Source organism: Acinonyx jubatus, chromosome B3 (genome assembly GCF_027475565.1).
Source record: "Acinonyx jubatus isolate Ajub_Pintada_27869175 chromosome B3, VMU_Ajub_asm_v1.0, whole genome shotgun sequence".
Classification (NCBI taxonomy): domain Eukaryota; kingdom Metazoa; phylum Chordata; class Mammalia; order Carnivora; family Felidae; genus Acinonyx; species Acinonyx jubatus.
The window spans coordinates 115,155,796-115,171,104 of record NC_069386.1 but is presented as its reverse complement, the minus strand read 5'-3'; the positions used below and the strand labels follow the sequence as shown (position 1 = coordinate 115,171,104).

The 15,309-nt window shown below is 43.4% G+C and overlaps 1 protein-coding gene across 8 annotated transcripts in view; it reads right to left on the bottom strand.

Annotated features, from left to right (window-relative positions):
- Window positions 1–15,309, bottom strand: part of RGS6 (regulator of G protein signaling 6) — a 560,843-nt gene that overhangs the window by 369,756 nt on the left and 175,778 nt on the right. The window contains exon 1 of one of the 8 annotated variants that reach the window (XM_053224657.1): window positions 11,773–14,534. The exons of the other annotated variants lie outside the window; for them this stretch is intronic. The gene's annotated coding sequence lies outside the window, so the exon portion shown is untranslated. Of the gene's footprint in view, window positions 1–11,772; window positions 14,535–15,309 lie in introns of those variants that run through there. 8 annotated transcript variants of the gene reach the window in all.

Here is a 15,309-nt window from a genome sequence, read left to right as displayed (position 1 = left end):
ATGTAGATAGTGCCAGGAGGAGTTGAATTATAGGATATAGGAGTTGAATTATAGAATTGCCCAGTGTGGGGGAAACTTTCACACGTCTGGTGACCAGAAGTGTCAGGAGTGAAGTGTTCTGTGCGAGGAGTAAAGAAGACTCACAAGGAAGAAACAGTAAGGAAGAACTAGGCTGTTCCCAACAAAGGGAGGGAGCTGTAGAAGGGCAGCTCACAGGAGGCTTGTTTCAATGGAATTGTTATAGGGGCGCCTGGGTGGCTCAGTCGGTTAAGCGTCCAACTTCAGCTCGGGTCCTGATCTCATGGTTCGTGAGTTTGAGGCCGCATCCAGCTCTCTGCTTCAGATCCTCTGTCTCCTTCCTTCCCTTTCTCTGCCCCTCCCCCCTCTCAAAAATAAACACATAAAAAAATGGAACTGTTCTGTATTAATGTCAATAACCTGGTTGCGATATCATGCTATAGTTTTATAAGATGTTACCAGAGGGTGGGGAGGAAGAACAAGGGAAAGAGAAATACAGGCTCTCTTTGTATTATTTTTCACAACTGCATGTGACTCTACAATAACCTCAAAATTTAAACATTTTTTACAGTTATGGCCAATTATGTCCTATGCTGGAACTTGGCGAAAATTTTGACATGAATACTCTTTTTTCATTACCTCACATTTTTAAACCTTTAATATGTTCTACTAGAAAACACTGTCAGTTCCCAAAATAATGAAACCCAGTTTAAGAATTATGACTTTTTTTTATTATTTTTTTAAAGTTTACTTATTTATTTTGAGAGGGAGCGAGCGAGAGAGAGAACATGGGCAGGGAAGGGACAGACAGAGAGGGAGAGAGAAATCCCAGGCACCCCATGACTTGTTTTTAAATCGTAGTTTAAGAAAAAACTTAACAACTAAATATTAAAATGTACTCAGGCTGTACTTAGAGGATATAAATCTCATAATTTTAAAAATTAAAGATGAAGCATTAGTGTAATAAATAAAATGTTCCTTTACATACTAATTTCAAAGTAAAGCCAACAATTCTAACATTTTTTTGTAATACTGTCATTTTCATTCACCATTCTAAAGGTGGCTTAATAGGTTTATATCCAAGGTATTTTTTTTCCTGGTTTTATTACTTTCACTATAATCACTTTAATCTTTAATCACACTTTCGGGGTGCCTTGGTGGCTCAGTCGGTTAAGCATCCAACTCTTGGTTTTGGCTCAGGTCATGATCTTAGGGTTTGTGGGTTCGGGCCCCCACGTACGGCTCTGCCCTGACAGCTTGGAGGCTGCTTAGAATTCTGTCTCACTCTCTCTGCTCCTCCTCCACTCGCTCTCTCTCTCTCTCTCTCTCTCTCTCAAAAACAATAAACAAATATTTAATCTTTAATCATATTTTCAAGACCCTCACCTAGGCAGGCCCCAGAGTTCATGGCAGTCTCCTTAACTAGGAAAATGCAAAAGAATAGGACATTCTGATAAGACAATTTTAATACTGTTCTGTTGACTTGGGAACTTTTTAATAAAAGTTAAAAAAAAAAAAAGCAAGCATCAGCTTTTTCTCTCCTAAGTACTGCATAATCCACGTATGCACCTCCTACCTCATGACTCCCCTCTACCCACTCACTGTGGGATGGGCTAACGCTGAGAGACAGGATGAGAAAAAATGTGGTGTGGCGTCAGAAGTGGGGGCTTAAATGGAGTAATGGGGGGAATCGTTACGTGCATTTCTTAGTCATTTAAAAGGCAGGCAAGCAGAAACTGTGTTTTCCTTATTGATTCAGCCCCATTAGCCCATCCAAGTCAAATGTCCTCCTAATCAAGACAGCCTCACGGAATTGGCTACATAGAGTCAGCCGCTTCCAACGCCCTGATTTAAAGATCACCATGTGCAAAACAGAGAATGCAGCAGGTGCTTCTATTTTCTGAGGAAGAATCACCTAAATCACGTCCACCCAAAAGGCCTGAATGCATTCAAAGGTATCACCTGAGCAAATACACAAGGAGACAAAAATGCTCCCGATGCCCAAGGACTAACCAGCAGGACACAAAGCCATCACCATCAACACTATGTGAGCAGGGGGACCCCCCCCACCAAGAAGGCGAAGGCACAAGACAGCTATGACTCGGACACGGCGCATCTGATTGCATAGCTTCCGTGCTCTGGATCCAGCGCCTGGAGACGGGAATGTTCCCGTGTGCCTATGATCCACACGACCACACAGCGGCCTTCTCCCTCAACTGACAGGCTGCCAGAGGCTGGCCACTTCACTGCACAGCGATCCCGGCTAGGAGGTCAGCCAACCCCACCAAGGCAACCCCTCTCTGGCACACCTTCCACAAATCTCTACTAACTGCAGACGAATGAACATGTGAGGAAAATGAGGACTTCTCTCTGAAGGGGAAACTAAAAGAAAGAGTCTCACCCCAAACTTCTCCAAAAAGTCTATCAGACGTCTCTGGATCCCATTTGTTCACTATACTTACTGGGCAGAAGATTAGCTATTATATTTTTTAGTTTAAATTTTAATTAACATACACGGGTTTCAGGAGTAGAATTCAGTGATTCATCATTTACATACGACACCCAGTGCTCATCCCAACAAGTGCCCTCCAGGGTGCCCACCTCCTTCCATCAACCCACGGTTTTTTTCTCTACCGTTAAGAGTCTCTTGTGGAACAAAATCACATAGTATGTGTCCTTCTCTGATTGACTTATTTCGCTTAGCTTAATACATTCTAGCTCCATCCATGTCATTGCAAATGGCAAGATTTCATTCTTTCCCGATGGTTGAGTTATATTCCATTGTGTGTGTGTGTGTGTGTGCATGTGTGCATCACACCTTCTTTATCCATTCATCAGTCAGTGGACATTTGGGTTCTCACCATAGTGTGCTAGTAGTGATAATGCTGCTATAAACATTGGGGTGCACGTACCCCTTTGAAGCTATATTTTTGTATCCTTTGGGTAAATACCTAGTAGTGTAATTGCTGGATCACAGGGTAGTTCCATTTTGAACGTTCTGAGGAACTTCTGTGCTATTCTCCAGAGTGACTAAACCTGTTTGCTTTCCGACCAACAGTGCAAGAGGGTTCCCCTTTCTCCTCATCCTCACCAACACCTGTTGTTTCTTGTGTTGTAAACGTTAGCCACTCTGAAAGGCGTGAGGTGGTATCTCATTGTGATTTTGATTTGCATTTCCCTGACAATGAGCGATGTTGAGCATCTTGTCATGTGTCTGTAAGCCATCTGGATGACTCCTTTGGAAAACTGTCTATTGTACTTGGAAGGGGGATGGAAGGGGACCTGAGCAGCTGGGAAAGGAAAGGAGGCAATCGGCACAGGCTTGGCACTCACCTTTGCAATTCTGCCAACCCAAATCTACTACATAAAACCAGTGATTTAGCATTAATACGGCACAACTGAACTGGCATAAAGTACACAGTCATCACCCTGCCAGCAGGTTACCACAGTCTAGGAGAGCTCTGTTCAGCACCTGGGGGATGGTACAATCTCCTTTTTGATGCCGCCCTTTGAATCCAGGCATTGCTAGCCTTCCCCGGGTGTTATGAGTGACTGGGCTTCGGGCCGCCAGCAAAGACTGTCCTCTCCGGCTATTTGGAAAGAAAAGGTGGAACTCTAACTCTATTACAAACTGTTGTAACTCTGTTACAAACTCTTTCTAACTCTATTTACAAACTGTAAAGTCTATTACAACTGGAGGAGGTTCGCATATTTTATATTTGTTGACTAGCAAAAGAGAACCCTTTAAAATGATTATCATGAAAAATGTCAACTGGTGTCTCTCCATTATATACAACGGCCTCATTCTGGTCCCCAGTGCTGCCACCTTCCCTTTTCACATCATTTTGTCTGACTTTTGGCCTTTACATTAATTAGTGCTGGATAAAAGCATGGGGGGCAGGTGAGGATAAAAAGCTTCAGTCTGAATTGAGTCCTTAATTTCCAACATCTGTGTCACTGAATCATTCCAGACACTTTTATGTAAACAGAACAAAAAAAAAAAAAAAAGGAGCTCTGTCTATAGTAAAAGTTATTAAGGAAAGATAAACAATTTATAATTCAAAAATTATACAAAAGAAAATTATCTTTGGATTTCTGCAGCTATAATAATGTTCAGTTACCGCAAATACTTTGCTATTTTAAAGAACCCAGGTTTGTTTTTCCCCCAGCAATGAATTGCTTAAAACCTAAGGTAAACTGTTTATAGATTAAATTCTATTCAAATGCCTAGGATACACTATTTGTAGTCATCCTATGGTGATTTTTCTTGTACACTGAAGAATCCTATTGCCAAGCTCTTAATTTAAATATAGATTTTCATATAATGAGTCTTTACCTACAATCACAGGCTCGTTCGTTGCTATGCTTTTTCTGTGTGTCACGTTCATTATGAAGAAGAAACTTTGATTAAGCCTCTCCTTGCCTGTAGTGGTTTGCGGCAAACCTTACAAAGCACGTTGAATTGATGAGATCCCTGCGAGTTTATGAGATGAAAAATGCAGCTGCAGACACAGACATTTTTATAACTAATATTGAGACTTCCCATGAAATAAACAGCATAATAAAGCAAAGGAGACTGTAGCAGCAAAGACATTAAATGCTTGCTTTGTGATGATACTGTAGTAGGTGAAAGAACCTAGTTCCACACTCATGCTGCAGGACACGACAAAGATTGTGTTACTTTGCTTCCATTTCAGATCTTAATTAGTGTTTCCGTCAGTAGTTTAAAGGGAAGTTTTAAGTGGTTACTATATACTGTGCCTCTGTATATTCTGTTACTTATTGGTATTTTGGGATCATTTCAGTCATTATCCAGAGTAATCCAGCTCTGGTCAGTTGGGGATAAAGTCAGTCCTCGAGTAGACCGGGGACCGGGGACGTTTGTTACAGAGTCAAGAAGAGGGGGCATTTCCATGTCTTTCATCTGAAGCTTCAGAACGTTTTTCCAAGTTTAGAGGAATATTATTTCTCACTAAACATGCACCATCCTTGTTCTACATAAGGTGTTTTGTGAAAGATTTTGTACAGGTCAAATTTTTGAAAATCGCACTGTTTAAAATTCAATGTTGGGTCTGTTATTTTGGGGAACCCTCTTATTAGCTTTTGAGCATGACAAATACTTTCTCATCACAGGAACAGAAGGTGGCTCCTAATATACCTGATTCTAAGTTTGATTTTGGCCACAGGTTTCCCAAGTACCGGCTATGACTTGCATTATGATCACGTCATGTATGACTATGCTCTGTGTTTAGTCCACACATTGAAATAAAACATGTGGAAATTGAGGCAGAGACTATCTGAGAAACTGAGTCCTCTTAGGGAAACAAGAAGCATTTCAATCCACACTCAGAGTTTAAAACCATTTTTCACAATATCTACCAATTACATCAAATAAGACAAAAAGAGAGAGGGAGGCAAACCATAAGAGACTCTTAAATACAGAGAGCAAACTGAGGGTTGCTGGAGGGGTGTTGGCTGGGGGGATGGTCTGGATAGGGGATGGGCATTAAGGAGGGCACTTGCTGGGATGAGCACCGGGTGTTCTATGTAAGTGATGAATCACTGAATTCTACTCCTCAAATTATTATTATACTATATGTTAACTAAATTGGATTTAAATAAAATTTAAAATTAAGGAAAAATCAAATTTTGCCTCTTCTACTTTAGATCAGTTCTTTCCTACATGATAAGCTGTTGAGTATTGCAGGTTTAAGCCAAGAAAAATAGATATGTTATAGTAAAAAAGAACCCCAACCCTATGATCATAATTTTTTTTCTTTTCAAATTTTTACTTAATTTCTAGTTAGGTAATATACAGTGCAATATTGATTTCAGGAGTAGAATTTAGTGATTCATCACTTACATACAACACCCAGTGCTCATCCCAACAAGTGCCCCCCTTGATAACGATCACCCGTCTAGCCCATCCCCCACTCACCTTCTTCCATCAATCTTCATTTTATTCTCCATGGTTAACAGTCTCTTGTGGTTTGTTTCCCTCTCCGTATGTTCATCTGTTTTGTTTCTTAAATTCCACATATGAGTGAAATCATATGGTATTTGTCTTTCTCTGACTGACTTATTTAGCTTAGCATAATACATTTTAATTCCAACCGTGTCATTGCAAATGGCAAGATTTCATTCTTTTCAACAGCTGAATAATATTTTTATATACATACATACATACATACATACATACACATACATACATACCCCACACTTTCTTTATTCATCAGTAGTAGATATTTGAGCTCTCTCCACAGTTTGGCTATTGATAATGCTGCTATAAATATTGGGGTGCATAAACCCCTTTGAATCTGTAGTTCTATATCCTTTGGGTAAATACCTAGCAGTGTAATTGCTGGCTCATAGGGTTTTTATTTTTAACTTTCTGAGGACCTTCCATACTATTCTCCAGAATAGCTGGACCAGTTTGCATTCCCACCAACAGTGCAAGAGGGTTCCCCTTGCTCCACACATGATCATAAGTTTTGAGATCTAGAATGAGTCTTAGCATTTTAAAGATGACTGATTTATAAGTGGCTTGCCCTCGGTCACAGAGTTAATTAGTAACCTAACTGAAAATGTTTGGTCTTTCATTTCAGTCCACTTTTTTCTACATTTCAATTTTTACCATAAACCAAAGAAAGATTCTTGTGAAGTGTACAGAATGAACATAAAGAAAGTAGAACCTGGAGTGCTGGCCTAACTCAGTTTTAGGACAGAAGGTGAAACTATGATTCATCACAAACAGAGTGATGTCCCTGTACTGATTGAAGAGCCGAAGCCCTGGACCAAGATTCTTAGAGAACTGGTGACAAGGGGAAATCAATTTTACCAGGGAAAGGCAGGAACATTTAATAAAGTCCAAGAAAACTAGAAAGGAAACATCCTGGATTTGAATGTGGCTCCAAAACATACTTGTTGTGTGGCCTTGGGTGAGTAAATTTAATCTGATTTCCCACCCGCATAGACCTCTTTTAAGCAAAGCAGGCAGATCTGTGCCAAGGACCCCTGTTGTCCTGGCTACAGATTAAGGGATGAGACACCCAAAGCTAAATTAAGGCAACACTGGCTTAAAAGACGGACGGATTCAAACTCAGCCAAAGGTGATTCCAATTTGGCTGATGGCTACCTGACTCAGTCAGACATCTCTGCCCCTCTAATTAAGCAGCTGGACTTCAATGCCCAGAGAATCAAGAGTGGTAACAGAAGCCCAGAGACTCATCATAACATTGGAACGTATTGGCCCCGACCCCGAGTGAGCAATTTCATGATGTTGTTGACCTCTTATTACAATAAAGTATCTTCTAGGTTAGGATATCTCAACCTTGGCACCCTTGCCATCTGGGGCTGGGTACCTTTTTTATTGTGGAGAGCTGTCCTGTGCACTATAGAATGATTAGCAGCACCCCTGGCTTCTACCCACTAAATGCTAGGTACCCCCGTCCCTAGGTTCCGGCATTGAAAAACAGGTCCAGACATTGCAAAATGTTCCCTGGAGCAACGGGGGCAAAATAGCTCCCAGTTAAGATCCATCTTTCCAGATTAAGGCACTGTTGTGGGTACTGGGAACACAAAGACAAAGACACAGTCCCAGTCCTTGAAACGTTCTCCATAGACTGAGGAATACAGGCATACGTGTGACCCTTCGGATGGGCAACGCACCCCCGGCACACTCCAGGCAGAGAGACTATGAGCAAAAGATGCAGGAGGATAAAAGAGCTAGACCCTCCTGTAGATCAGTCATTAAGTCAAGGGTGCTGCTCTGCCGTCCAGTGCTTCCACGAGCAAGAAGGTTATGAACTCCCACTACCTCCCCCCTTCTCCTGGAATGATACTCTTAACATACAGGCCAAACAACATAGCAGCATGTGGCACTCCACTGGTGCCAACTAAATGGAGTTGAACTACAGTTCAACTCATCTGTGCAGGTGAGCCTCTAGGTTATGCAACAACAGGTGTATCTCGAGAGCTGACATTCCACCAGTGAGTGTTCACAGGTTTACAACGGAAGCCACCAGTGTCTTCTCCCTTGCCGTATTTCCATCTAGCATTAACATGGCTAAGTCACACAAGGCCCCCATGGCTATGGAATAGAGCACTGCTTCTCAATGAGTCGGCAATACAAATACACGAAGCACAGTGTGTGAAAAGTGCGGCTGTGTTTGCCAGTTTTGGCCTCCCTATAGGAAAATTAAAAAAAATTTTTTTGTAATGTTTATTCATTTTTGAGAGACAGAACACGAGTGGGGAAGGGGCAGAGAGAGGGAGACACAGAATGTGAAACAGGCCCCAGGCTCTGAGCCATTGGCGCAGAGCCCGACGTGGGGCTCGAACCCACGAACTGTTGAGCCCGTGACCTGAGCCGAAGTTGGATGCTCAACCGACTGAGCCACCCAGGTGCCCCATCACTGTAGGAAGATTTTAGAAGCCGATTCAGAAGCTCTACAGTGCCATCAAGTTAATATTTCTCAGCAGCAGTGAAGTTTTTGAGCTAGTGGGGGTAGTTTCGGGTGGTAGTGAGTCAGAGTTGATGCTGTGTTGGTCAATGGGATGCATGAGTCTGAGGGAGAAGGTATGATGACAAGTACCAGACCAGGAATCCAGAAAACCTAATATCCAGTCCCCAGTCTTCCTCATAACTGGCTATGGGAACTGGGCAACTTTCTGTCTAAGGACGTCGGTAACTCAGCTTCTATAAGTTAAAGTATAATGTACGCGGGAGAATGTGTACATCTTCAGTGTTTCGTTTGATGAGACTTGACAACTGAACAGACAGATGTAATCACCACACAAAACAAGATACAGAACATTTCCAACCCCCCAGAAGGCTCCCTTGTACCCCTTTCGAGTCTGCCCTCCTCCCTGCTGCCCAGGCAACCACTTTCGAGTTTCTTTCCCCATACGTTCTTTTTAAGAGGTCTTGGATGTCACATAAATGGAATCAGAGAATGTGTATTCTTTGATGTCACGCATGGTTCTCTCACTTAATGTTTCTGAAATTCATCCATGTTGTTATGCGTGTCTGGAGAGCACTCCTTTCACTATGGCATAGTATTCCCCACTGTGTGAGGACCCCACAGTTTGTTTATCTGTGCTTCCATTGATAGATATTTGGGTTCGGTCGAGTTTCCAGCTATTATAAATAAAGCTGCTAGTAACATTGCCATACACATCTTTTTGTAAACATGTTGTCATTTCTCTTGAGGAACTTCATCTTTAAAATGGCACGATTGTGAGCTTTCTCTGCAGGTAGCTTGGGGATTGCCGGAGGGGCAAAGGGAGGAGAAACGAGCAAATGTAGGACTCTTCCCATAATGTTTCCAGCAGAACTGCTCTTCATTCTGTCTTATAGATGAGGCATTTGCTAAGATGTCATTTGAAGGAAGGGTTGCCCACCGTATCTGAAAACCACCTCATGAGGTACTTACTAATGTCCCTTCTAGCTCTAAGAATCTATGGTTCTTTAACGGTTTCAAGGAAAATATGTCATAGTTTATACTTAAATTATGTCTTCTAAATGCTCCATGATCATCTCCTATTCAAATTCTTCTAACGGATCCTGCGTTGCATGGAAAATACAATACAAATTCATCAGCAAGACCTTTACAATTGCTCTCGAAGTCAGTTTGGATCTTTCTGAAAGACCATTTCCAATACTTCTGCTTTCCTCACTGCTGGAATCACAGGAATCTATTGTCCTCACAAAACAAAGCTGGCAACACCCAGCTCTGTGCCTTACCCTAGCTATCTCTGCCACCGGAATATTCTTATTGACCCCACCTGCCAAGGTCCCATTGAAATCTACACTCTTCTACCAACCTGGGATATTTTCCTGGGTCCACGAGAACACACGTGTTATCCGGGCATGTAGTATCACAGCTACATGTGCATGGACCTATACACTCACTTCTAAATTGCAAGAGCCAGAGACAGTCAGTCTCCCCCTTTCCCTCTCTCCTTTGATTCACATACAGCATCAAGAAAAGTCCTTTTTCATACAATGCTAAAATCAATACTGGCTGAATGTGATTTGTGAGTATGTGTATGACTGTTATTTTCCTAAAGTGAAAATGCAGGCTGTTCACAGAAAGAGCAAAACCTAAAGAACATCCGTGGAACCTTCACTCACACGCTTGCCTTTTGCTCAATGACCTTTCAAATGCATGGTCAATTTTGTAAATCTTGCCTCCCACAAAACTACCACTGGTACAAATGGCCCATAGAAAACTACTGCTGATTTTCTTTCAGGACAACCGGGGTGTGATTTCCTGTCAAAGCCCAATAATATCTACCAGGAAAAAAAAAATGCTTCTTAAGTGCCTGCAGTGCTCGTTTTTGCCCATGGTCTAAGGCAACTGCTATCTGGCACGGTGTTAAAAAGCTCCGTCTGACTCCTATTTAGTGATTCTTCACCTCAAATGTTTCCTTCCTTAGCTTCAGATGCTGTTCCTTCCCTTCCTTTTTACATCCACTCAGGAAAACTGAAAGAAAGGCATTTGTATTCTTTAAAGTACCCCTTGAAATCAATCTCATTACTCTTTAGAATTAGTTTGCATCGACCATATATCCTCCAACTTTTATGTGTCCTGGAAACCTTACAACATAACAGAAAAATAGATAATATCCATCAAGAAAACATGCACTGAAGCAAGAGAATGGATTAATGACTTTTGGAAGATTCCACTGAAATCTATGCCAAATAAGAAAATCTGGAAAAGAAGTAAGCTGTAGAGAAACATTCTGGAGGATCGATTTTTTCCCCAAGTAACTCTTTAAGTGCCAAAACCATTCCATTTTTAAAATCATTTTAAATTAAAGAGTAACTAAAAAGTAAAACATTTTCCTGCATTGCTTAGTAGGCAATGCTGAAAAGAAATTAACCTTGTCTCGAGGTCTCATAGTCTTTATTAGGAAATCATTGCCATGCTGGCTTGTCACACAACGAATGCCTCACGAGAACTTAGGTATTGTGGTGTCTGCAGCTACTGACCTTGGACTGACCACAGGAAGACGTTTTTGAATCCCGGGTCTACTGTCACAGGCTTTCAGAGGCCATATCTCGCCACTGCCTCTAGCTGGGTTCTTCTTGCTGGCTACTTTTCTGCCTCCACTCAGACAACCAAGTATATTCCAAATGGTGTCCAAAATGAAAGTAAACCATTTTCCCAGGAAAAACAGAATGCCTCCTCTATGGGTCAAGAGCATGAATGCTCATGCTTGTGTAATTCAAATATAAATGGGGGCCTGAAACCAGTAAAGAGTAAAACCTCGTGAAGCCATGGGGTATGTGTGGGAAGGGAGGGGAGTAGATGGCCTGAAGCCTAAAGGCTTTCTGATCAAAATGAAACTAGTATCACGGGCAGTAGTCAGGCAGGAGACTTTCATATTTCACCCAAATTCAAAATCTATGGAGTTCCCTCCACTACAGCCTTAGTGAGAAGTTGATGTTCTCCAAAGGCTACAGAAGGTATGTTTTTAAAAGGGGGGTGAGCATGGGGCCTGGCACTTGCAGGAAGGGCCAGAAACCGAAGTAGCCAGCATTTAAGAAATGTCAATGATGAAAGTGGCCACATTCTCAAATCCAATTTCAATCACTGTCAGACACAGAGACCCAAAACTACCATTAGCTGATCAGTCTGGTAGATGGAAATAGGCAGCTGTAAGGGTTATTATGGATCCCCACAGGTCACTGGGCAGAGGAAGCAGAGTGCCCAGCATTGCAGGACAGTAAGGCATCTGTCAACCCACCTGATAGCAGCCAGCATGGTCCTTTTAAGGAATAATTCTCGTCGCTCCCCCGATCAAACCTCTCCCATGACTTCCCAGAGTAGCCAGGGTTAAATGCAGGCTCCAAGCCATGATTCCTGTAACAAAACCACCCAGGTTGAGGCCCCACCCTCTCCCCATGTTGCACATGCTCCAAGTCCCATGGCATTTCTGCTCTCTAAAATCCCAAGCTTGCTCTGACCTCGGACCTAGGTGCTGGCTCTTCCTTCTGCCACATGTACTTTGACCTCCAATCTCTGAAGAGCAACCTGCATCTCAAATGCCAATCCTTCACAAGGAGGCCTTTCTTAATTACCCTGAACATGGTCATGTGCCCCCTCAGTGACACCTATTAGCGCCCAAAAGTATGTCAATGGGACTTACTGTCTAAAACGGTACCTCTCAACTGGGGGTGATTTTGCCCTCCAGGGGGCAACTGGCAATATCTAAAGACATTTTTGGTTGTCTCCACTGGGAGAGGACTACTGGCATCCAGTGGGTAGAGGCCGGCAATGCTGTTAGACATTCTACAATGCACAGAACAATCCCCGCAGCCAGGAAGTATCCAGCCAGGAGCATCAACAGTGTCTTGGCTGAGCCACCCTGGAATGGAATGTAAACTGCTTAGGGCTGATACTGGTCCATTAACTGCTGTATCCTCTGTGGCTTTAGTACTACCTGACACACAGTAGGTGTTCAATCAATATTTGTTAGCCTACTAAGCTACTCTCATTCCTGGGTTTCACTGATGAGGACTGTGCATGATATTGCTAGACCATATTATATCAATAGCTGTATATTATTTGTAGCCTATATGTGTGCATAATATTCATATCCATTTATGTTTATGTATCTCCACAGGAGATACAAGTATAGGGTGCCACACTCGGTTATTCTCAAATAATCTTTTGGACGTCATAACAAATTCAAGAGTGAAAAGATCCTTAACAGGCAATCGAGAACTGATGTTTGCACCTAAGCACCTAGCACTCAAATTGGGCAAACAAGGTAAATAGTGGCCCCTATAAGATGGTGAACCAACAGGGATTATTTCAGTCTGGGTGGGCCACATGTGAAAAATGGGCTTAGCAAGACCAAGAGCGGTAGGTTTACGTCGCGCTAACCAGCTAAGCTGGAACTCTGTTTCCCACGCTTCCGTCCCCTGCGCTCCTCTGGGTTAGCACAGACCCCAGGAAGCAAGCGGGTGAGACGGAAAGAAGGAAGTGGAGGAACAGCTGTGGTCTCTCTGCATCTGCAAGGCTGGTGCGGGGTATCAGGTGCTTCCACAACTCTGTGTGTCTTCATTTACTGCTGGCCACTTCATTGTCAAGAGTCAGCAAATGGACCTGTCCAGCCCTTTCTGGAATGCCTCCTTCACCCTCTCTGACTCCTGGTCAGGTGCATGCTCAGTTCCATGATGAAGGTCAGTCGGTGGCTCCTGGAATTCGACCCCATCATGGACGCAATTTGATGGCAGCGAGGGACCAATGTGGGTTGCAGTCCACGAATGTGGATGCCAGCTTGTCCTCACGGGTTCCACTTCATCTCTCCCTCCTCAAGGTCACATCCATCTTTCCTCCTCACTGCCTGCCCTAGTGATGCCTGGCACCAGATGTCACAACCTTCCATTGACTGTTTAACCAGATCCCACAACTACCTGGGTGAAATCCAGATGATAAGTCTTAGTGGCTCCACTTTTCTGATCAAACCCTGACTGAGACACTTGAGATGATGCTTGGGTGGCCTTCCCACATCCCTCCTATTCCGAGACCTGCTCCATGTTGACAAGATAGCCACATAACTGAGGTCCAGGTGGATGGGATCTTATTAGAAGGAAATGGATTTTAGCATGTGGATACACTCAGCATTGACTGCCAATAATTAGAAAAGGACTCACTAAGTCACATAAAGTGGCCATGCTTACATAGTGCCTATGGCTATGATTCTTTCCATCCTTTTAAATGTCATTGGAATCGATTTTGACTAAACAGACCCGGATGCGTGGCTTTTCGTACCACCTAATGATTTTGTTTCCCTTTATCAAGATCACTTGTGTCACAACATGGTCGCCCTCCCACTCGGATGTTTGGTGAGGAGACCTTGGATCAAGTGGCATACGTGACTTGCAACGTTTAGCGATTGTCACCCATGTGGTTACACGTACTGGGAACGAGAGCAGTGGGTAAGATGGGAGACTCTGTGTGCCCCAATATTCCGGAAATCATTTTTATTCTGAGCCTGTAACTCTGCACATTTAGATATTTCGCATTTGTCTTTACAACCTCCTCATGGAGTCCATTTTAATAAATATTCTGCTTGGTAACTCCCGCACTGTTTTTTCAATGATGAAATAGAATGCTGCTGGCGTGCTGTACTCCAGGGCGGATGGCTCATCATTTGGCCTCTTATCCACTTTTTTTTTTTTGAACATTACAAGATGACAGAATTAAATGGCCTTAGCAGAATCTGACAGTTTATGAAGGTAAATTAGCCAGACTGGGGTCAGAAGGTACAAACCACCTAGGAAAGGCTTTCGGCAGGTAAAGGCTTAGAGCTCAGAGGTGCAGCTGACACTGACAATCAAGGAGCTGGTGGCGGGAGAGAGCTCTGTAGCCCAACCTAATATAAATGCTGGGGAACAGGGAGAGAAGGGGGAGCAAAGCACAGAATAAAGCTTTCAGCTAAAACAAGGACAGAAGCTGATGAGGTTGGTAGGCAGAGGCACGCATCTTGTACCCTTATACATGCACACGCGTGCGCGTGCGCGCGCGCACACACACACACACTTAAACATCACCCTACCTGAGCAAGCAGTGAAAAGATGGGATGTGGTAGGGGTTCCATGGTGTAATGGTGAGCACTCTGGACTCTGAACAGACGAGGATGACCACAGCCCAAACTGGCCACCACTAACAAGCAACACTCCTTGGGCCTGATTATCTCTGAGTACAAAGCTCCTGTCCTTCACTAGACACAGCTACCTTCCCTGGAGGCCATGGGTATATGTGGCTTGAAGAACTTTAACAGCCTTCAAATTCAGACCGTGCAGTGATATCCCAATTTTTGAAAGTAGTCGTGATAGACTGCATTATTGCCCCCAACTTTTCATGCCTCTCTGCATCCGTGACCTTGCCGCAGGCCCCATAAATAGGCAGCGAACCGTCCTGCCCTCTGACTTTGGCCTTGGCTCTGTGACTTGCTTTGGGAGCAAGAGTAGGCCAGTTCCAGGCCCAAGCCAAGAAGCTGTGGAAAGCATGCCCTGGCTAGCACACTGGTCCCACAGAGCCAGCCCAGCCGACCCGTACACCTGCTGGAAGAAACAGGGAGCCCCACTGCTGCTGCCAGAGTTATGGCGGCCAGCAGAGCCCAGCTGAGCCCCCGCCAGCCCGCCCATGCATGCACGATAAGAACTACGTTTGGTAGTGTTTACACAGAAAGAGCAAACTGTTAAAATGCCAGCACCTTTCTATAAAAGAAAACCTCACGCAGACCCCTACGAATCAGTCACGTAAAGTGGAT